The sequence below is a fragment of the Calonectris borealis genome, chromosome 9, assembly GCF_964195595.1.
Source record: "Calonectris borealis chromosome 9, bCalBor7.hap1.2, whole genome shotgun sequence".
Classification (NCBI taxonomy): Eukaryota; Metazoa; Chordata; class Aves; order Procellariiformes; family Procellariidae; genus Calonectris; species Calonectris borealis.
In genome coordinates this window covers 22,068,314-22,092,801 of record NC_134320.1, presented here as the reverse complement: position 1 = coordinate 22,092,801, position 24,488 = coordinate 22,068,314, and the positions used below count along the sequence as shown (strand labels likewise).

The 24,488-nt window shown below is 39.3% G+C and overlaps 1 protein-coding gene across 4 annotated transcripts in view; it reads right to left on the bottom strand.

The window, feature by feature from the left end:
- The window catches only part of TBL1XR1 (TBL1X/Y related 1), a 118,002-nt gene that overhangs the window by 47,475 nt on the left and 46,039 nt on the right, over positions 1–24,488 (bottom strand). For 3 of the 4 annotated variants that reach the window (XM_075157377.1, XM_075157374.1, XM_075157375.1), the window contains exon 2: positions 18,407–18,471. The gene's annotated coding sequence lies outside the window, so the exon portion shown is untranslated. Of the gene's footprint in view, positions 1–15,346; positions 15,463–18,406; positions 18,472–24,488 lie in introns of all 4 variants that reach the window. The other variant, XM_075157376.1, reaches the window with a different exon arrangement.

The following is a 24,488-nucleotide window of genomic DNA, read 5'->3' as shown; positions in this document are numbered from 1 at the left end:
TTTGCGGAAAGTTACATTACTTAATTTTCAAACTCAATGGGCCTTTAATAACACGAGATTAAAAAAATGTTTGCAGAAGGACACTGATTTTTGGTGCTATTCAGAAAGTTACATGTTTGTGTAGGAAAATACCATCTCAAAATCTGTAAACGCCGAAGAAGCACGTATTGAGATACTCATGGAACACAAGACAAACTCGAGACAAAAAGGTCAAAAATTCATTCAGATGGAAGAATATATTCCAAGTTTCTACATCCAAACCAAACAAGAAACCCAGCCATTAAAAAGGCCCGTACCTCAAAACTTATGTAGGCGTGACAGTTACTCATGAACTTAACTTGTTTACTTCCAACACATGCAACTGTCCGTTGCCCTTGCCTGCAGTCCTTCACGGGGCATTTGAAGTTCCTTGAATTTGTTGGTAGATCGGCAGCAGTTCAAAACACGAGAACTTTGTACAAGAATCATTGCTTAATATTCCCAGAGCAAGTATTTGACAGACGCTTTCATTGCAGTACCAGGATTCGCATACAGGTAATTTTTAAGATGCTTAAAGTGTTGCGGCTTGCTATATTAGTACTTTGACAAATACAGTTTACTATTTTTGATAGAAAAGATTAGCAAGTAAATACTATAAGGACAAGCAGGATTGCCCAGATGCAGATACACTTCTTAGCAGAGGAGGAAACATTGAAGTTGCCACTTGAAATGCACGAGAATTTTTGTAAGTTTTTAACGTATTAGAGTTTTTCTTTTTTAAACTACTACAGAATCTTAAAATTTGTCTATAAATCTGAGCAGATTAAGTGTGCACCTTGTGATTGATTCTCCCAATTACAGTGAAATCAACAGGACTACGTTACATACAGGACTATATGCAATAAGCACATGCATAGATACAATATTTCCCGAGTCACATGGAACTGAAAATAAAAACAAGTACTGTCATGCAAAAAGAGTCAGAAAAATATACAGGGACAAAAACTGTAAAACAAACCACTGACAGTCACTCCCAACATGCCTCAAACTGACTGTGAAATCAGAGAAATCATGCTTCAAGTGTCCTGCAGAGTCTAAACGTGGGCCTCGTTACCTGCCTTCATACACAACTCTCATCACCGGAGCAGGCGAGTGCTTTAGCGATGTCAGTTCTTCCTCAGACCACTCTTGGTGAATTGGACGAACACTACCAGCTGCATTTATCAATGAAGAATAACTGAACCTTAAGCACTTCTTGAAATGGCCTGGATCCCAAGCGATGCCTGAAACACCAATCTCTCCAGCTAAGGTCACTGTATCAGTAACACAAGTTATTTTGGGTTGGTTCTCTGCCCACAGCTGTACTGTGGACAGTAAAGTACATAAGAGCCAGAAAAAAAAAAAATCACCTTAAAATTGAAATCTTCAAGATATCTGCAAGAAAATGGAAGCAAAGAAGCTTGCTGCAGAGAGTCTGTCTATCCTTGATTGTTTCTTTCACAACTATGACGCTATGAACTATGCTGAAACACACGCAGAGACACAGCTTTGGGGAGACCAGCAGCAGAGATAAAATACAAAGAGCTCATCACCTTTGGAAGAACACTGGCAGTTGCCAGGAGGGCTATGAAAGCTCAAAGCCCTCTATCATCAATAACCGTGCCCTCCAACAAGCAAACAGCTGTAGCACCCTACCCTCCGAAGTACAGGGTATTAAAAGCAGAAAAGTACATCTGCTTGTTGTTAGACGTTTGGCACTAATATGGGTTTTTCCTCACAATTGCAACAAATGCTGAGAAGACCTTAATGCAGAAGATGCAGCATGTGGTCAAAGGTACCGCTGATGCTCCCACTAACAGGCGAGTTTCACAGGTAACAGCCAGGAGCGTTTTAATCCAGCAATAGCAAACGCTTTCTAGGACACAGCTTAAACCGCCTAGGACAGCTAGCTAAATGAACAACGTAAACTTTATAGATACTGGGGAAACAATTTTTGTTCCCTGATTGTTGAGCACTCACAGCAAAGTTACTCGCACAAGAGGGATGAGGTGCAAAGAAGACGCACACAATTCCACAGCCCGCAGTCACAGCCTGGGGTATCGCAACACTGCTCTGTCAAGTTTAGTGGAATACATTTTAAAATGTTTGGATATGTGACAAAACAGATCTAAAAATATCAAGCACATGCAAAGTATAATGCATCTCTCACATAATCTTCCTGCCTTATTATAAATTCGTGTAAGAATTCATTAAAAGGACAAGTATCACACACACTTATTAATTTACAGATGAGTGTAAGTGGGAGAAGAGAAGACAGGAGGCAAGGTGAATAGGTAGAAGAGATACAAACCTATGTGGAAATTTTTCCCATCAGAGCAAACCAGAACACAATATCTCTTTGGTACAGTAACACGTGTGCTGTGAGAAGTGACGTGCACTTGAATGCATGTTTTATTCTGATCCCAAAGGATCAAGCTTCTTGTGAGATGCCCTTTCTTATTTAATTCCTCTTCAGTTTTTCTATGAGCTACCCACTTCCAACAGAGGCCTAAAAGCTGCCCTATGTTTTACCGTATACATAGGAAAACATATAGTACTGATGCTGATTTAGGACTCACAAATTAAGGTGATATGTAGGCAACACATCATTGGCTTTCCTCGTAGGCTTTGGTTCACGAGAGGGGCTTTTCTTAAAACAGTTTAAGTGCCATTACTTTGAAATCACCATCCTCAGAAAGCGGTTTTGAGAAACACGACCAACTTTGCTGTCAAGCTTTTGCCTGCAAAGGCACATAAGCATGAATGCTACTGAAGCAAAAGTTTCAGAATTAAACATATATGCAAAGAAGGATACATAGCATAGATGAATAATATATGCCTATAAATAAGCAGAAAAATAGACTTAAAATATCCACTTAACTATTAATTAGTTATTAATATTAGATCTCTGGTCTATTTCCCTTCAAATTAGCAATTAGCCACCCACCAGCAAAATGTCAATTGCAAAACAAGAGACTATATTTATAGTACAACCTACTTTGAGTTTTGAGAGACATGTCAGCCACTGCTAAATTACAATACCCCTATTGTGTGCCCTCCCAAATTAACACCTAACTTTCATTATAGGCAACTATATGTACAAAGTCATATTAGATTTTAATAGTCTTTATTACATCACATAAGCTGGTACAAACATTTTTCTATATAGAAGTCTAGGCAGAGAGAAAGAAAAAAAAAGTAGTGATTCATCAGTATGAAGCTGGGTCGGACACTGGCACTGGTATCTTAAAAGGTCCGGTGCAGCAGTGATGCTGGGAGGAGCGAGTGTCCAGGAGATGGTAATAAATTCTTTGATCTGGTTTTATTATTTCCCATCCAGAGACTAGCTTTGATTGCTAGTACTACAAGCAATGCACCGTGAAAGGCAATACAACATACTACTCCATCTTTAGACTGTATTCATATGGAAGAGTCGCCAACAAAGGGGAAACCACCTCTCTAACAATATATCTTACCAATCAGCGGGGGGAGGTGTATGCACCTGCATAAGATACCCTGCACAAAACCACACTGGGTCTAGACCAAGTCCCCCAGTGACTGCCACCTCACCAAGATGGAAGACACACTTTATACGTGGCTACCTACTGAAATGCAGAGGTCCCTGTATGGCCTCTCCGGCTTCTCTTCTATCACGGAAAAACCAAGTAGAGTACAATCAGCGTGAGACACCTCTTCTCTGCAGGTTTTGCAAATCATATAATTCAGGACTTCTCTGGCAAAACTAGACCATGTTGGGGATTTCAGAGGAGGTCAAAAGTCACTGCGGTGAGTTACATTTTTAAAGAATATGGCCTATTCCACTGAGTTTTCTTCTGGTTTGTGATTTGCCTTGTAAACAGTTCTCCTCCCTTTCTCTCTCCAGATGCCTGACACTATCTGCAGAAATAGCGGAAAAAAGAGCATCCTGCAGAGGTTCGCTGAAGATGGAGAGCTGGCAGGAGAAGCCCTGGCAATACACGCTAAATTGCCTCAAGCCTTCTGCTGAGAGAGAAGCAGGACTCAGTGTTTCAGGTATGTCTGCTATAGAGAGGAAATAGAAATAGAGAAAGAATTACATACAAACAGTTCTCTAAACAAACTTAAGACTAAGGAACACCATCTCCTCAACAAGAGGTGACCTGTGCTTACATTTTGGTGGATAATAGTTTATTTTACAGTTTTATAGCAGATTAATTTGGAATACCAGAAATTTCTGAAAGATTGACTTGAAGAGAAACACGGTAATCATTGCTGCTCATCTTTCCTCTTGGTATAAAAATCACATCACTTTCCATCAGCTTGCAGGAGCATACTCCTCCTAATAACGCCTTTTACAGAACTTCCTTCTACAGCTAGCTCTTTTATTCTTGCAAAAAATAAAAAAACCATCTTCCTAGCCTTGAGATTTGCACAAAACCAGGGGCCCTGTGCCAGCTGTTTAATTTCTCATGTATTTATGCATACCAAAGTATTTGTACAAAGAAATCAATTGTAGCTGCAACTAATTTTGCACGTTGCCGATTCACCTTTAAATCCATGGGGAGTGAAGAGAATCCTGAATTATTAAGATCATCATTTGTTATCTGGGAACAGGATTGCCTATGTTTTTCCTTTTCCTAAAATTTCCTTTTATCTTAAAATTCACTTTAACATTATAACTATTAAGAACTAGAGGAGTCAAAATTGAGAAAAAGAAACAAGAGCTGCACGAAGAAACAAAATACGAAGCCAGCTGGGATCCAAAGCCACTTTCATCACATGGGATATTTTCATATCCATTGTACATTTTATTTTTTCTAATAACTGTCACACATGTAAGCAGGAAAGCTGTGAGGTACTTTAAAAGGAGATAACGGACACTTAACCCTCATTGCTGGTAGATGAACACCCATTTCTAAGTACTATGTCTTCAGACGATTACTACATATCCCACAGGTTCCCTGCCACTGCTGAGGGCTGCTTTCCACCAGACAAACCACAGATGTCTCAGTCAATCTAGGTGCATCTCCCGGTAAGAGTATTCCCCCTCAAAGATGCCAGGGAAGCTGCCTTTCCACTGACTTTAACGAAATTAATTCAGTTAATACATTAACTGAATTGAAATTATTATAACTGAATATTCGATTATATAAGCACAGAAACATTAAATCCTTTGCCACATATCCTTCACCTGAATTGCAGTTAAGAAGAGAGCGAAATCCGATGACCCTGTGCAGTACAGCAGGAAAAGCAGACACAGTTATTCGCTTACACAACCTCTGTGGATAAAGATGAGGGCAAAAGCGTGATTCAGGCTATAGAAGGCAGTCAGAGGCAGAAGAATGAGGTAGCACTGTCAAGCGATCATAGACTTTAACTTTGGCTCCTAAATCTGCTAGACTCTTACAAATGTTATTCAAAACATATCAAAAATGTTATTTTCTGCCTCAGGTGAAGAAAACTTGTCTGTCTATTCAGAATAGCAACAGTGAGATAAGAAAGAGGTTCACTGTAGATACGCCACAACATATATTATTGGGAAAAAAAAAAGCTCATTTTGTCAAGAAGAAAACTGAAAGCACTTGCAAGTAGTTAAAGGTTTGTAGGGCTTTCTAGACCTATTGTACTTTACATTTATACATACATACTATATTTTTATAAGCGCTAGAAAAAGTTAATAGCAGATCCATTTTTGTTCCCTTTTATATTGAGAAGCAAACTATTGAAGCGCTAACTACCCCCGACAATGCAATTAAAACCTGACCCAATTTTACACAAACGAGGTGCGTTTTTCACAGCACAGCCATACGTAACCAAGTTCATTCCTATTTACCCTGCCCCTCAATCCCGTCTGTAACACTGAAACCTGAGGAAAAAACCAAGGCTACTACAAATCAGTGCCTCAGAGGAAAATGAGCAGGGATGCATGCAGGGGAGTGGGTGGCAACCCACGCAGGTGTGCTCCGATGACTTTGGGAGAAGGAAAAGCCAAACGAGCCTATGTGCAACGTTTATATCACTTATCTGCACTGCAAAACAGACAGCAAGTGAATTACAAGGCTGCAAGGCCAGGATTATATAAAACCAGAAAACCTCTGGTACTCATCATCTTTACTATCCAAGTATAAATCACAATGTGCATTGATACAAACCCTTGTAAAAACTCTGATGTGGTTATACACACTTGGATAAAGTGGAGCTGTACAAAAAGATCTACAAAACAGACACACAATTAAAAAACAACACATGCAACAGATCATGGGGATTTTAGTCATGTAACTTAAAATTTTTCTGTTCTATTTCAGGCACCTCTCTTTTTGCTCAAGGAACCTTCACAACAATTAAAAACAGATATTATAAACATTATTATTACCACTATTCATTTGAATAACAGCAGCATCCAAAAGACCCTTTTTCAACATGGGGGCCCCATTGTGCTAACATTGCATAAACATGTAAGGCTTCATTCCTGTGCTGAAGAGATTGTAATCTAACCAGACAAGGTCGTTAAACAACATAAAAGTAAAATGTCGACAACAACAACAACAATCTCCTGTGCAGGACTTTTGTTGGTTTGGTTTAATATCTTATAGACCATCTACTACTCTTTCTTACCAACCAAGGTCCTCCAGATAGTCTGCATCGCTGCTGCTGCTGATTCTGTCCTCCTAGCACAGCCCATTAAAAAAAAAAAATTTCCTCTTCTGTGGGAGGCAAAAAACACTGAACAGTCTTCAAAGATAATGAAAGTGCCGAGATGTAACATAGCTTTTCTAGTCATTCCTGAAAGTGCTAGTTGTTTCTGAGTTAGGATAAATACAATGTTGAATATTGCCATCTTTATCTAAATTCAGTAACTTCTCTGGTCAGTGAAATGAAGTATTTGTAGTACTGAACAAGGACTAAATGCTAGCCCTTGGTTTATGTGCAAAAAAACCTAGATAAAGAGCTATATAACAAGTCTCTGCTGTGTTTGGAAAAAACAATCTACATACAGCTAGTAGTGAGAGAATGGGATTTCTCTATTTTCTAACCATACAGCAAACAGCCTCCTACAGATAGGTCCTTGCTCAGCCCCAGTGAACGCAGCTGAAATACGGGCTAGATTAGAGCCCAGCAAGCAGGAAAGTGTGTTGAGGGAACAGGCTGAGGAAGGAAAGGAAAAAGCATCACGGGAACAGGCACTTTTTCTGTTCTTGGCTCTGGCTGTTGGGCTGAGTTAGGGAATGCCTTATTAAACAGCTGAAGCACCAGAAATTTGCAGCCATTATCCTAGTGTGAGGCAAAACGTTACATACGCTTCTGCCTGTCTAGGATTCTTTCTTCATTCAGCAAATATTTAGTAGATTTAAGATTCCCAAAACAAATTATTTTCTAGGTGTTACTAAAAAATCCATACCGCTCGCCTAGGCTTGGTTAGAAGTGATAAATAGATGCATTTCCTACAGTCAAGTCCACGCTTTACAGATCCTACAGTTGCTTCTCTCATTGCAACTTAGTACAGGAGAAAGGAAGCAAAAACCCCTGTTGAAAATGTTCCGTTTTGGAGGATTTCTTGGCATTCGCCTATTCCTACAGAAACAATTGTCCCCCTCCCCTTTTCAGCATATTCCTGCTTTTTGACAGCGTTGCTCTTTTCATTTAACCTGAGATGTCTATCACGAAATTCTTCTAGGAATACACAGCAAGTCAGGGAACGCTTTACCTTTTGACAAATCCACTATACTTAAGGAATATAAGCGTTTCCCCCACCCAATTCTTCAACAAAGCTTTCTAATTACACCACTCTTATCACAGATTTCAGCATAGGATAGCAGAGGCACTGTATAGCACACTGTGAATTTAAAGTAGAGATAGCCACAAAATTGCTCTTCAAATACACTAAAACCATGCACATGGTAGCGGCGTACTATGGTTTCTCAACCCTGACACAGTGTGCAGCAAGTTCCTTATGTAAACAAGCCACAGCGTTATTTTCCAAATTGTCCTAAGTGATACTCAGCTCCCATAAACCATCTGAGGAAGGGCTACGAACACCTCTCTGCGAGCAGTCACGTTTCACCTATTTCTGTTCCCTAACAGGCTCTTTTAATTGACCTCCAGGCAATTTTCATAGGTATAGCCAGCAGGGAGATGTGAGGCAGGGCTAGATTTTTTATTTTTTTTTTAAATATATAATTACTATGACATGCATTCATTTTCCAATGGAGATTCCCAGCGAGGTAGCACTGTTCAAAACACAAATGGCACGCTGCCAGGGCAAGAGAATAAGGAAGCAAGTGTGTTATTCTATGACCCAGATCTCCTCCTGGGATCTCCAAGCTTCCTTCCCTACCCAGAGCACTGTGCGTACAAACCACTGTGGACTTTCCACCAGATGAGTTACAAGTCACAAAAATACGTGGAACAATTAACTTCACTTAAGCTGCAATGATTTTTCTTCAAAAGCAAGCACTGGGGTTCTTAACTTATGAGTCTTGCATAGTTGAGATCTTTTTAAGTAGATGTCACCCATCGCAGCTGTAACTTGGCACTTCTAGTAACACTCTGCTCAAACTTTGCCTTTGCTGATGTTTCTCCACTCATGAATTGTGCAAAAAGTCCCAGATCAATCTTGAGGTAACAACAGAAGCTTAGGAACTCCAAACAAATATTTGTTCCATAGGTTTGCTATGTATAGATGCCAGAGGTTTTTTTTGGAAGGCTTCAGAATTATATACGTAACACTCCTTTTCAAAGCATAAATTTAAAGACATTTACATAACAGATTAATGTAAACTGTTTTCCAAATCAGACAAAAAAAATGAATCCAAAACCTGTTACGTCCTTCTGAATTTGCTGAACTATAATGTTTGTATTCATTATATTGTTTTCTCCCCGGCGGCAATTTCTGTCCCATGTCCCTAAAGACGGACATGATTTACTTCTGCACGTGTCAAACTGTAGCTGATTTGGCAAAACAGAACACAGCTGAAAGATCGCTGATGTTCTCTCAGGTTACACAAAATTAAGCTTTCTTATCTTTCAAAGACAAAACCTGTTATCCCACAAACAAACTGTGCTTGGCAGGAAGACCACTGGGCTCCCCCCTTGAGCCCAGTTTGTGTTAACAAGCGTCCATCTCAAAACTAGCGAGGCTATTTTGCCTCCCATTATATTATGGAAAGATTATCCCAAAATCTTACTCCCCTGATGGATGAGAACTGTTTTCTAATTTCCAGCCTGAATATACTCCTTGCCAAGATATATGCATTTCTTCTTGTCCCAATGCTGTCTTCAGTCTAACATAGAAAATAGTTGTACTCACTCAAGTCTTTATCAACCACTCATGTATTTAGAGGAAGCAATTATATCCCCTCTCAGACTTCACTTTACTGGGATAAAACAACCAACCTCACAGTGTCCTCTTGCCAGATGGACTCAGTTCTTCCTTCACCATTTCCATAGTCCTCTTCTGCACCTGCTCCACTTTACACTCACCTTTCTTGAACGTGGTCTACCAGAGTGGTTCAGCGTTACACACAGGGATTTAGCAGTGCTGCCTTGCCCATGAGCAGCATTAACACTTCCCTATTTCTACCATTAAGTACCTCTTCACCTCACAGACCTTAGGAGTACCTTTTTCAGAGCTGCAGGGTACCAGTGAAAAGATATCCTTCGGTGTTACAGGCTAACACACTCTTTCCATTCCTCTGTCATTTTCAAGAGAGGAGCACCCAGGTTAGGGCAGAATTCACATCTCTCCAGAACTGCACAACCACGCATCATGAGCTACAAAATTTCAGTCCACTTTTTCCACTCAAGCCGTAAAGATCATCCATCCAGCTCTTCCCGTAGGATACTCTGTTCCTTGTCTATACTGACAGCACCTCCCAGCTTTATGTCACTAGCAAATTTTATTGCACACACCTACTTTTGGTGCCAAGTTCATTAGTGAATACATTAAAGTCAGCCCAGGACCAATTAAGACACTAACTTCCTTTAGGCACAGCACATCCCCTGTGAGCGCAAAATGATGTGACCTCCCTTTAACACGCTCCTTATTCACCTCACAATTCTTCTACAATATTTCATCAGAATTTTAATGAATAATTTCCGGCATATTACTGGAGCAAGCATCATACCACAGTCTAGAATGATTAGCTCTAGCATATTCTTTTGTCTAAAACCAAAAATGAACAACTTTATGAAAGGAAGACAACACAGATCCCACTATAGGTGTCCACGAAGCCCATGTGCTTAAGTCTTGTCTATTGTGATTATAAATATATATATATACGCACACAGACTACAGAGTAGCAGCCCTTCCTCAGTTCCCTCCCAATGCAAAGCCAGAGCTCCCGTCACCTCCAGACACTGGGACGTTAGGACTAAGATATTTCAGAGGATCGTCGTTACGTTACGTCACATAACATCCATTCTTTTTCCAAATATGCTACAATCCACACCCGACTGCGGATGACTGAAAAGCAGTCCGATGAAAATGAGAAGCAGTAGCAGTCCATGGGGTATTGTCAACCTCCCTGCAACTGCCACGACAGTCATATTGCAAGACAAAAATCGGTAGTTTGTTTAGTTTGCATTAGGAGAAAAAGGAAATTCAACTGAAGTACATGGACCACCATAGAGACAACCACAGCATGTGTGAATAAAAAAACAAAAAAAGAGGCACTGCTTGTTCCTGCAGGCTACGAGGAGGTAGATATGCTGAGAAACTTCAGTCAGCTTCGGCAAAGAGAACAGTGGAACAAATCTGAATGGTTCAATGAAAGCAACTTCGCTCCACAACAGCTGATTCACCGCGGCCTTCAGCTTGAGCCAAAAACCAGGACACACAAGAGTCTGTCCGCTGAATGCAGTGGACTTTGAACCAGGAATCTAGTAAAACGCAGCAGCATAGAAAATATCTTAGCAATAACCAAAATTGAAGGATTCAGCACAAAAGGTGGTTTTTTGTTTTGGTTGGGTTTTTTTTTTTTTAGAAAAAGTTAAATATAAAAGAAATTGGGAAATTAGGCTAGTGGAAGGGTATGCCAACAATCTGTTCTAAGCTGCATTCACATTCAGACTCAGAAGCAAACTAGTTACTTGCTTATTGTAAAAAGCATGAAATCTGTAGGAGAAAAGGCAGTAATGATCTTGCCTAGAGAGCAGCACCATTTGCAATGTATGTAATTAAGAGTCGCCTCTTCACAGTAGTACTTCCTTGGGTTCAAATATCCTTACCTACTCCTCAGGTTACGTCCCATTTCCCAGATGGTCAGTCTCCAGAAAGTATCTTCTGCGCCTCAGCTACTTCTTGGTTAAAGCCATTTTGACGGCTCATTAGTAGAATAATTTATCAACTGTTGCAAGAATAGCTATTATAAATTTGTTTTCTATGTAAATCAGGTTCCATGCAACTAGGATGGAATTCAAGCCTTTTCAAATGCATTTTAATGTGAAATGCTGACATCAAGTCTTAAGTTCATTTGATTATTTTTTCTGTTTATGTTATTAGTAATCAGTTTTTCTGGCACTCTTTTCTGTTCCAGTTCAATCACTCAGTTGAATTACTTGAACTCCTGGTGAACTGCACCAAAAAAAGGAAAATTAACTAACGCCTCATTTGATCTTGTGACCATAAAACTTGTGTTTTCATTCCCTCTTTAACCTTTGACCATCTATTTTTCCCCTTAATTTGTGTGTTATGTACCTGATAGTTTTAAATTTGTTTCTTTTATTCATGAAAAAAGAATCCACTCTGACAGCTGATCTGCCCACTATTCATTTTAACTAACGCTGGCTTTATTCTAGATTCTCATTAATAAGCATGCACTTAAAATTACTTCTTCATAGTCCATCATACATGCATGTTATTTGACTTACTGTATTCTCTTTACCAGAAGTGCATGGCTGTTTTCACAAAAAGTGGTGACTATGCTAATAGAGAAAACAAGCTTACAAAAGAGAGAAATGGCTGATTTTGTAAAAGCTCATTTGCCAGTTTATTACTTTAATAAAGTCCTCTCCTTTTCATATTGTTATGATGGGCTTGAACTTAATTTATGCTACTGGGTTTATCTTTTTTTTGAAACAGATGTCAAGCTCCTGAACACATGATAAAACATTTTTAAAACACACATAGACCGTAATAAAATATGGTCTATCTACAGCCGAAAGAAATTAAATTAAAGGGGAAAATTTCATGAACATCATTAATGAGGACAAGTATTCCAACTATGGCTCACATTTGATGTCAATATTAAATATTTGTGCAGATATTAAATTCATGGATGTTGATCCTACATGCATATGTTCAGTATCAACCCTGGAAGGATTCAGATCCCTTGTCTTGAATAGTTTTGTATATGTGTTCATTAAATCACAGTAACACCACCACACTTGACCTTCATTTACAAATATGAGTGCACTAAGCCAGTGACTACGATCTTTATTTCTGTTCATGTGGTGAACTAGAGACTTGGCACGTAAGTACAGGCTTCTAGATCTGGCATCCATGTGGATGGCCATGCAGATGCAGGTTCCCTGGTCTTTGGTGGCCAGCAGTTCTCAGTTTCTCCGAGTAAATAAAAGTCGGTATATTCAGTATCATTCCCCCCAGCCTACAGACTTCCTGTTGTTCTGCAGCAATATTCATTATCTCCCAGCATCAACACCACTGAAACTAAGGGCAGCTTTTACTTTTGTTGACTTGAACTAATATCAACTTTCTGTTGGCAACAAGGGAAGACCTGATGATAGAAGTGACACATTAACATGGTCTTCTGTGAAATGAGCCCTGCTCTTCTCCGGAAGGTAACACTCTCGTGCTCAGACACAAAAGAGCCTGTCCTTAGATTTTCTCTACAACATCCTACTTCACGTACACCTAATATCCAGTTTAATTTTTTTAATATGCAACAAACTTAGTCACTGTCAAGGACATTTAACACTGTATTTCTAATTCTTTCGTATAATAGAGCTGGAAAAGGGTCATTTCAGGTTACACAACTGCACCATGGGCATATGGCAGTAAACCCACAGCAGAAACATAAAATCTCCCTCTCCTCTAAAGCAGATGGCATGCTGATCAAGTAAGATATAATCTAATGCTAGCTGCACCACTATTGCTGCTATTAACTATTGAACCAAAACCAGTATAAAGTAGTAAAGACAGAAAAACCCAAGGCAGGGGAGGTGAAAGGGGAAGAAGACAACAAGGAAAAAAACCACAGAGTAAAAAAGCTGTAACATAAAACAACCCATTACAGCAGAAACAGCCTCTTTTCAGGTACATTTAAGATTTAAAACCTAGGAATGGCAATAGGCAAGGAACAGCAATGGCTCTCATCATGTTTCAGAGGACGTTCCCCTGGTTTGAGATACTGGCCCAGTTCCCTTTGCTCTTGTGATTGCACTGCACTGGGCACCTGCCAGGGGCTAAATATCCCGGCTGCTTAGATAATTACATATTTATGATTCTGCCGAGAATTCTTCGTCAAAGCTTATTTCTGAACTGTAAAATGCTTGGAGAATCAGCAGAGAAAGTTCTCTGACAAATGCTACTTCTTAAAATTTTTAAGGACAGTAGTTTCCCTTTCAGTTGATTCATTCAGTAGTGAACTTTAACTAATGGTAGAAAAAGGAGGCAAGGGGAGTTTTCCCTCTGAATCAGAAAGGGATCTTACTAGTGTGTTTAACTTGTTTTCTGTAAAGAAATAGAAAATTAAAAAACCCTTCCAAAAATGGATCAGAATGCAATAGTACATAAAATTTTTAATTCTTATCACAGTATGCACCCTACCACACGACACAATTTTTCTTCTATGTCACATTATTAGCACTTCCTCTTCAACACATATACCACTAGATCAGCTAATTCATGCTGATCCAATAAATGGAACTTATGGATGAACACTCTGAAATATAATTGTTTGGCTGTAACCAATTATCAGTCAAAATACATTTCACTTCAGCTTCCTTCATTGATAATAGCATCCATTGATTTCAGAAGGAGCAGAACAGTCCAAAATTTCATGCTGTCACTTAGTTTAGACTGTTCCAGAAACTGCTAGAAATATTTTTTTTTTCCCTTTTAAGGCTGTACTCCATAAACTGTACAACCAACAGCCTCAACAATAAATTTCATGAGCGCTTTTAGGTTCTACCGTTGAAAGTGCTTTCAAGCTTGGTTAGCTTTATGCACGCAAGTACTCCTTGCTTATATCTCAAAAGAACTATTCCTACGTTTAAAGATACATGTATGCACATGCGTATGTATCTGAAGAATAAGGGCTTTAGTCTTGCAGGGTTATTTATTTTGAAGCAATTATTCATGTCTCTTGCGGCCAACATCTTAAGTACTGTCAAGTTTCATAAACCCTTGAAAGCAGGGGTCCCTGTTCTCAGTATAATGAAAACCAACCTTCAGCTTTACCATCTTTCAAAGATCTGCCCGCCCGCAGATATTCCTTCGTATATACTTATAGTTGTGAGATGATATTCAGCTCCTGTGGAAACAAAGTCAATTTTGCAATTCCAGTGCAAATCCTGGCCCTAGTGGCATGGACCTCCTGCTGTCCTTGGCAGGTGCCGGCAGAGGCAAGGCTTCCACACCAAACCCAAGTTCTGAGTGCAGGCTCCTGCCCTCTCCCTTGCTCATCTTCCTCTGCATGAAGCCATTTTAACATAATGGACTGGCAGAAGATTAACCTGGCAGACAGATCAGCATTTAGATGGGTTTAGCTGTTGTGGAACCACAGGTTAATAGTTATATTCATTTATTCCTTCAGCTGTCTTCTAAGGAGCGGTAAGCTCACAGGACAACACTACAAGGTTCGAAGAAAAGGTTTTCCTGCAGGCTTGCGGAAGTTTTTGCAGATATCTTCCAATCCCTTTTTCTTTGGAATGACTTCTTCATCCTCCTCAGCTCCTCCAACCACTTCTGCAGTTTCTGGGCTAAATCCCAGATAATCACGTTGAAGTGTTGCACCCATGGAATTTCCTGGCCCAAGAGACTTAGTGCCTGCAAAGTTGTTCTCCTATAACAAATCTCTTATATTTAAGAACAGTTGACGTAACACATAATGGGTGTGTTACACCTTCAAAACACAAAACGATATATTCACCTAAAAGTAGCATTGAAAAGAATGGATTTAAAAAACCTACTTTGTATTCCCCTCAAGAGACTATGAGGACATGACTTAGCTGTTGACAACTCCGCTTTCCTGGAGACTAAGTAACTTTGTGCTCACTGCCTATCCTCAGACTTTGCCTGTGTCAGCTTGTAATAAATTATAACATCCTCTATTCTCTTCTGCAGAAGACCTCTTTAACTGATCAGTGTGTTGATCATTGTCAAACTAACCATGCAGTAAGAGATGGAGCCAAGAACCCAGGCATAGCGTTTTTCAGGATGCCTCTCAGAAGGCCACCGTGTTGCCTTTCTTGCTCGATTCTTCCGTAGCCCGTTTTGGTTACTTCCTGCAAAATTAAATCTATCACAGCAAGCTGTTGTATGGTAAGTCACAAACTGATACTTCCCAGCATTCTGTAAGTTCCTGGTTTTTGGACACTCCTTTTTATATATGTAGATATACATATATATGTATATAGATACATGCACACACAAGCACACCCATATATAGCCACACATATTTATGCATACACATACACACAAATGCGGGCCTGTTTCAATGACCTGTAGAAGACAGAAAGGCAAACTGTTCTGCTTGTAAAACTTGCAAGAGAAGCCTTGCAAGGTACAATGGAAAATCTCTCTCAGGTAAGCTACCTGTTCCATCACATCACAAAAAAACTAATTTGCTAAAGTGTTTGCGGAAAACCAGGCCAAAGGTCCAGGACTTCCGATTTTTATTTCCAACATATTTATTAATCTTGTGACCATGGATTAAGTACCCAGTTATCAGCCTCTAAATGAAACTTCAAAATCCTAGAAGTAGCATTATACACTGATTTTCCTTCACTTAACAGGCCTTTTTTGTTAAGCTTTTGCATCTTTCCTTTGAGACTCTGAGGAACATTACAGTTGACTGGAAGAATGGGAAGGAGAACTTACACCAACTGAACACAGCCATACTCTCTTTTAGCAGGCTATATCACAGTATAAATATTTTATTTTAAAAAAAATTGCCAACAATTATAATGTGTTTTTAAGGACTAACTGATATTTTACCCTATTTAGTTACCAGTTAACATATCATATATGATGCAAAAAATAAGCACCTTTTCATTAACTTTAAAGTAGAAAAGCAAAGAAAAAACAAAAGAGGATGTGTAACTTCTGTGTTCTACTTTTTTTTTTAGTACTAAGAAATGGAACTGACAGTCATGATTAAAAAACTGATCGAAAATGCTAGCATCATTTCTCAAGGGAATCAGAAATTAATTTCTGATTCAAATATATGTATTGAACATGGGTAGCCAAGTTAAACCACGTCCTGTTTGGGAGAATACAAACTGCTTTTTTCAGGTCAACCTCTGGCCCATACTTTGTCTACAAACATCAGAGAGAAAAACAACATATTAAAAACCTATAAAAGTCTTTTCTACTATAAACCAGATTAAGTTATGATTACTTTTGGGATGATGAAGAATGTCACCTCTTAAATCTACATTCAAACTCTTTTGAAGTTAATCAAGAGATGAGTAATTATTTAGAAATCTCTAGAATAATAAAATATAACAACTTATAGCACAGTTGTGCCCTTAAAGAAAAAAAGTGGAGAGTATTTCACTGCACTACAAGTAACAGTTGAGTAAGTTTTATGATCACTGTAACAACTAGCATGCCCTTGAGACTGTGCAATTCTGAATTTCTAATATAATTTGTAGGGGGAAAATTAGGACAAAATGCAGTAACATTTCAAGTACAGTCTCTCAGTATTCTAAAATTTTATTAAGTATAAGGACTAGGTTAATATGGAATGAGTCATGTTTTTAAGAGAAGCAGTAATACAGACCTGTATTTTAAATCATAACTAAAAACATGCTCAACTAATACAGAATGAAAAGAAATCAGAGTAGCTTTTTGTTGGAAAAAGGTCAACAACAACAATGAAAATTTAGCAATAATAGAAAAGGCTGAAAGCACTGCTAGTTTCAGTTTTGGAAAGTTAAAATACTAGGCTAAGTGACCAGGTAGAAACGATGCCTTCTCACTCAACAAATCTGTTCCCACCAGCTGAAATTCATCCCAAATCAATATAAACTTTACACTTATCAACCCTGAGCCTAAACATCAGGCTATTAAATGACATACACACTTGGTGCAGATCTTCTGATTTCAAAGTGATATTTGCTTTACTTAGTGCCAAATATATGCTGCGTTACATTTCACTCCATGATGTCTTCAAGAGTCAACAGAATTACTTACTACATTTTGAAATAAAGCAGTTACATCCCAGCAAACTCTCTTGGAGTGACATTTTGCTCACAGGGCAAAGACAGTGGAGTTGCAAAGGTATAAGTGAGGCTTTAGATCCATGCCCACGCACAAACCAAAGGAACCCAGCTCAGCTCTCAGATCCCAAATTGAGTTTTCAAACCTAGTGGTTAGAAATACTATCCCTTTAACTTCTCTACTGAGCACAATGATCTAGAGATGCTTGAAATACAAAACTCAGGCTGGCACTTTATGCATTTATTTCTTAAGGCTAATGCTGCAATTACCATTCTTGTAGCACACCTCGACTATGACAACACAAGATACCAAATCTGCTTATTTGATCAAAGCAGGAGCAGTAAGTTCCAATCCTTCTCATCAGACCTAACCTCTGCCTTCCATCTGCACAACTATCAGAAAGCATAAGTAAACCATAAAGACAGTGTGCAAATACAAACTTCCAATAGCCTGTAACATTGAGTAATATTCCAGAGATGGAATAAGAAGAACACATCAACCAAGCCCCTTTCTATAGGAGCTAAGATTTTAACTTCACTAGTCTTATGCTGTCAAATATGCTGAAGCAAAATACACCTGACACTGCATAGATTTTTTTTTTTTTTTTTTAAAAAATAGGAGAAGCCGTTAGTACTGAAACGAACTGCAGAGAGCACCCAAGTCGGGGCAACAGAGCACTCAGCCCTGCTACAGCTTACCCCGAAGAGGCTTTTCGCCAAAAGAGGAAGCAAAACCCATTACCAACAGGATGAGCTCTGTTATTGTCAAGTCACACTTCTCGCTTCAAAATTAACATGCTGCCCTACTTTCCACCGGATAAAATCCAGATACAATTTTAATATTTTTATCAAACAGAATAATGGTCTAGACATTTCTTAATAAATTAAAATAATATGTGTATTAAAAAGTAGTTATCCTAAAAATACTATTTGCAACACAAGATGGCTTACAGTATATCTGCAGGAAGGAACCACACCGCCTTTAGTCAGTTAAAAAGGTACTTACCATTGGCAGTGCATTGATATGCGGAAGTTTTCCTTTCAGGTGCCTCTTGCCACAGAAGGGTGATGCTGACAAGGAAATAAGGAGACAAAATTGGAAACATTAATTTTTATTATTTTGAAAACGGTGATGTTAACACAATAAAACGTTATTAAGTATGGGCCTTCATGGCTCTTGCAGGCACTCTCTTCGAGGAGCTGAGTGATTACCACTGAATTTGTATACAGCCTAGAGCGGCAGCGATCAGGCACAGAAGAGCACGCAGAGCTGGGGTTTTGCATATATCCTGTCGCTACCCACATCACACAAACTGCTCCTGCGGGCAGCCTGAGACACAGACCTTTGAACAAATACACCTGTTGAATGAACACTTACACCATCGGACCTCTAGACAGTCGCGCCCATTCACAGGAGCGCACACAAACAAAACAACCTGTGTATACAAATCCTGATGTCTGGATTTTGCCTTAGCGCTCCAGAAAAGGCTTTGGGAAGTCAACTAGGCAAAGTAGGCAGCTTACAGTATCTGCCCAGGCCAAATTTCTTCTGGAAATAAACCTCATCTACTGACTTCTAAACACTCTGAAAAGCCCCAAACAAAAAATCAACATTGCAGCAGTTTGACTTCCAAAATGGTTGCATCCACTGAAAAGCAGTAAAAAAAAAAACCAACCAACAAAAAACCAAAACAAAAAACTGTTTTCCTAACACGTATTGCACTACATAACTCCGTTTACATCCACCGGTGTGCCCATGCACCCAGATAGTTACCAACTCCCGCAGTGACCTCAGTAATTAAAAAAACCTCATACTAGTTGCTGGCAACATTTGACAACATGTACATAACAGAAATCTTCCTAGTGCCATATTCAAGAAAAATCTTTCCCATTTTCAAAAAAAAACCAAAAACATAATCCAAAAAAATCCATGCTACATTAGTAATTTTCTTTAATATCAATAATAATTTCATGCATCTAACAATATAATAGTTAAGTATAAGCAAACACATTTTGATGTCCAAATATGTGTTAACTTCATCCACTGTAACATCCATTTTTATTCATTAATGACAAATAATTTTTATTCACACTAATATTTCTGAGTTGTTGCTCTCCATATAAATACTTGCCAGATTACTTTTCTCGTTGGGAAATAATCTAATCGCCCACTCAAAGAGCAGGAAGGGGGACAGATGGACATGGGTGACTAATGAAGTATTATCTGACTATTTTTAGATTAAACTATTTACAAAGCATCTGTAAACTGTGTTCAAAAACTTCTACTATGAGTAAAGAATAACTACGGTTTTCGGGGCTCATGATCAACACAAAGATTTGTGTTGATCCAGTAGGAAATGGCTTATTACAAAGCCAATTTTGAACCCAGCCAAAAAAAGAGCTGCAGTAGTCGGGCTTATTTTATTCTTAGAAGATCCCACCGCACCACCAAGGCGGGCAGAAACGTAACCTTCGCAGGGCAAGCAAGAGGCTGCAGAGGATGCTGAAGAATGCAGGAATGCTGGGAATTGAAAGAATTTGCAAACATGCTCTTGTTCCCTTGCTTAGTTGTACTGGTGCCACAGGAATTATGTAAATAGGCGGAGTAAAACTGCACTCCTCAAGTAGCACGGTTTCCTATGCAGAGATACTCAGAAAGTTTGTTTTTTGCACAGCCAGAGTTGCAGACCAGCAGAGAAGAGAAAGCTTTATCACTTTGCTCAGCAGATCCCATAAACAAACATTACTTGCTTATAATGAGAGTTTTCCTTAAAAACAGAACACCACACCAACCAACCACTATTTGCACTCTTCTGAGAGCAGACTGCCTCATTATAAAAGCTGTGAGCAGAGAAAGGCAGAGGAGGGCTCTGCTGCCCTGTTCCAAGTGTGACGCTTGGTTTGGGTTATTTCATTTGGGAAGGAACATGGCAAACATAAATAAAAGGATGATTGCACAAACATAAACCATTTTCTTCAATGAAAAAGGCTTTCTTCAGTATACACTGCCCAAACTGTCTCCTTCCAACACCTTTGCCCTTGTGCAATCTTCCGAGTGCTGTACTTATCGTCGAAGCCCGAGAGGGAAACCCTTCAGTCTGATCCGTGGAAGAAGCTTCTTGTCCTGCGCTTTCTACCTAAACAGGGCAGTGACACGGAAAGAAGCTGGAAGCAAAGACTCAAGAGAGCAGAGACGGAAAAAAGAAAGGGTTCACTGACTCTGTTTCATTCCTCACTCATGTTAATTGGTTGTAGGCTCCAGTTTTAAATAAAAGCGCTTGAAGTGACATGTAAACATTTAGAAAACTCCGCAATGTCCTTCTTCAGAATCAAGTATTGAGTACAAACGCCTCATCAGCAGCTTTTTTCTTTCCAAATTTATCCTACTGGATTTTGCCATTTTGGCATGTACCTTGAAACAATGCAGGTGACAGCTATAATTTATTGATTTTAGACTATCTCTCGCCTCTATATACCAACCTGTTACAGTGATTTAAAACAGGTGACCAGGTGTAGTAACAGCTATGCTATGTGACACTTAAAAATAATCCACCAGATGCCCTGAAGTTGATAAAGAACACCTGGGGAACACACAGTAGCTTGTGAATTTGGATCCTCCATCTTGGAGGGGCTGGAGGGTTGACCACTGACTGATGACTAATGCCTTCAGCATTGACTGAATACTGCTCCCCTCGACTTAAAAAGAAGTAAGATTTTGCTGCGTGTGTACCGACCTGCTCCCAGCGAGTGCTCACCAGCTTTGCCCACACCGGGTTTTTCTGCACAAGAATGACAGACCTCATGCCTGCGTCCCCCCATGACACCGCGCCCAAACGCTCGTACAACGCCCAACATCATCTCCTTGGAAAGAGCATCCCGCTGCGGTGCAGAGAGCGGCAGCAATGCCTGAAACCACGAACTCGAGACCTGCTTGCACGCAGAGGTGGCAAAACGTCCAGGCAGACAGGTTGCACAAGACAGAGAGTTCCGATCCGCAGGGTCAAAACTAACACATCAAACCAGCTACTAAAAAAGCAAATACCAATCCATGCTGCTAGCAGAGATTGGGCTGCTGTTATCGACCGAGTAATAATCGTGTGGTACAAAGACGAAACCACAGATAAAAACAACCGTGGCACTGCACAGTGACAAATCTGGTTATAAACACATAGCGCAGATGTAAACTAACATTATTCCTCACCTGTTTCCAAACATCATCAGTTCAAACCAAGGATTTCTCTAGAAGCTATTTACAAAACTGTTTAACCATTTTCTTCTAGAAATGCCATCATTTATGCTATTTTCTCCTACCCATCCATTACACAAGGAATTACACTGGGTTCAGGCTACGGCTAAAACAATGTTTTCTGCGTGAGCTTTGAATCGCTTCTGTTCCTCATGTGAACTTGTGCGCTCATGTTTTTCTTCTAATCCTCTTAGAATCACACTGTTTACACTACTTTCTGAGATTTTGGTGCTATTTGAGCTTTAACAACAAATTCAGTCATTAGATGTTGTGCTTTGTGAATTACAAAAGCCTTCTAAGGACACAGTATCTTTTCTTCTAAATTCTCCTCAAGTATCCTGCTTTTATCTGGATTCAGTATCTGGAAAGAGTATCCCAATCAAAAGAGAATTAAAAACAACTAAATCCTGGATATTCCCCTCAGTAACTAGGCTGCAAAAAGCATCAGACAATAGTTTTAAAAGCCTAAATTGAAAACTAATCACTCCATTGAATCCCTCCTTTCATTTGGTTAATAGGCATACACAAAACTAGCGGTGATTCTACCACTGCCGTGCTTGGAACATAAACAGAGAAAATCAAAGTTATTTCTTTTAATCACAGTTCCACAGCAATGTATGGCAATTTTTTTAAACAATTCAGCACTTCTACAATAACATCTGCTTTTCAGATCTAAGAGAAGCTGAACTGAAATAAATACCAACTCAAAAAATTAAAGAGAAACAAATACATATGAGTGGAGGGAAAAAATCAGGACCACACACAAGACAGCAGTAAAAACTGTCATTACCTGCAACTAGGTGGTAGCAATAGGGTTCTTAGTGACAAAATAACAGGCACAAACTGCACCAACACCCGACTCGAGGAGCACAGCAGCCGCACAGCACTGGAGCATGCTCGGGTGGAGGGGGATCACCGAGGGTGTTCTACAAGAAGCCTCAACAGGGAACACTCCAAGACCTGCCCAGAGAGATACCCACCTATATTCCTAAACCCAGCTAAACTCTACCTGAAATGGCTTTTCTCTGTCAACTGAGGAATCTTTATTTCCTGATCTTTGTTCTATCTTTAGGCCTTTATTACATCAGAAATATGGAAAAACCTGATGCAAGCTAACTTTCTGGATGTTTCAAAGAAGAAATGCTTAACATAGATATTTATATCACATAAAAGTTGCACAACTTTCCACACTTCAGAAATACTCTTTATATATACCAAGCATCTGTATGCCTACAGACGTATGTGAACCAACTATTAAAACAAAACAGGATTTATGAGGGGATAAGGAAAAAGAGCTAGGTAAGCAGACAACACTATTCTGGGGAAAAGATCATCCAGATATAGAAACCACTCTTCAAAAGTGCACAGAAACAGGATTCACTGTGCAATGAGAAAAATAGAAAAAGTCAGACCAGAGCAAAAGAATATTGTAGCAGCTATATACAAGTTTAAATACCAATTTCTATAAAAGTCAAAAATTGAGGCAATCACAGAAGACAACTTATAGCCCACTGAAAGGAAAGGAAGCTAAATTGCTGGAGAGGAAACCATCTTTGCCAGCTCTATTAAAAACCCATAACGCTCAGGAGTAATCTTGTCAATACCAATCAGTTGGTACCATTGGGGAAGGAGGGAGGGCAAGCCATGCTGCAGCATGATTTCACTTGCAAGGCATTTAAATGGAATTCATTAGTAAGCAGCCCAATTCACATAAACTGAAAGTTAAGAGATCCTAGAAAATTAAGTTAAATCCAATCTAAACTGGGAAAGAGTATAAATAGTTATTATTCAAAGCGCTGTTACGTGAAGGGACTATAGCCTCTAGAGCAGTCACAAAATCCCACCTTCACAGACTGCTACACCTAGGATGGGGGCCCACCTGTGTAAATTCAAGGTAGTTTCTGCTTTGTGTTGCTTGTTTGTTTTCTGAAAATAGTGGACATGATGACTAGTGACACATTGATAATAATAGTAGCATATTGATAAATAATTTTTTGTGGTTTTATTCTAGAACTGAGTTTTAAATTTATATTAATCACTGCAAGATTAATCACAGAAAAGACTGAAAATAACAGCCTGTCTAACTGGGTGCTCTCAGCAGACTCACCTTAACTTGAAAAGAGAAAAAAAAAATTTTCCCTGTGTAAAAAAAATAAATCTGATGTGTAGCATTTAGGGGCCACTCTGTTATTCTCAGTAAGTTTATTACTGATTCAACTACACGCCTAAAAACTGAACCGAGACACAAACAAAATATACCACTTAAAAAAAAAAATCAGAATTTTTTATTCCCATTCCCTTTCCTCAAGGTAGGAAGAGCCATACTTTCTGTGATACTAATTCAGCCTGCTCCAGCTTGCCAAATCGACTCAGCCGCGCTGCTCAGTGACAACCCTTCCCTTCACCAGCAGAGCCCGTTAACTCAGATGAGCCTTCACAGCTGAACGGAGGCAGGAACCTGCTTTTGTCAACATGGCAATGTGTTTGCAGGGAACTGATAGTTGCAAGGTTACCAGGACTTTCAAACTGGTCTCCAGTTTGGGGATGTGGAACAAAGCTCTAACTGCTTCCCTGGGAAAAATACCACCTTCTCTTTCCCTGCTTCTGCTAACGGTGCCTGCTTTGTCTGTGTTTTTAGATATTCAGGACAAGATATTCCTCTGCTTTGGGATTAATGGTGGCCTTGCAGAAGAACAATCTAGATTATAGCAAGCATCAGAAATCATTAAGTGGAGCAAAGGCACAACTGTACATGTTTCTTAAAGAGCTTAATTTATTGAATGCATTAAAATTCTGTCTCAAATGTGCCATGCTTTGGGAGGTGGGATACATGTTTTAAGTA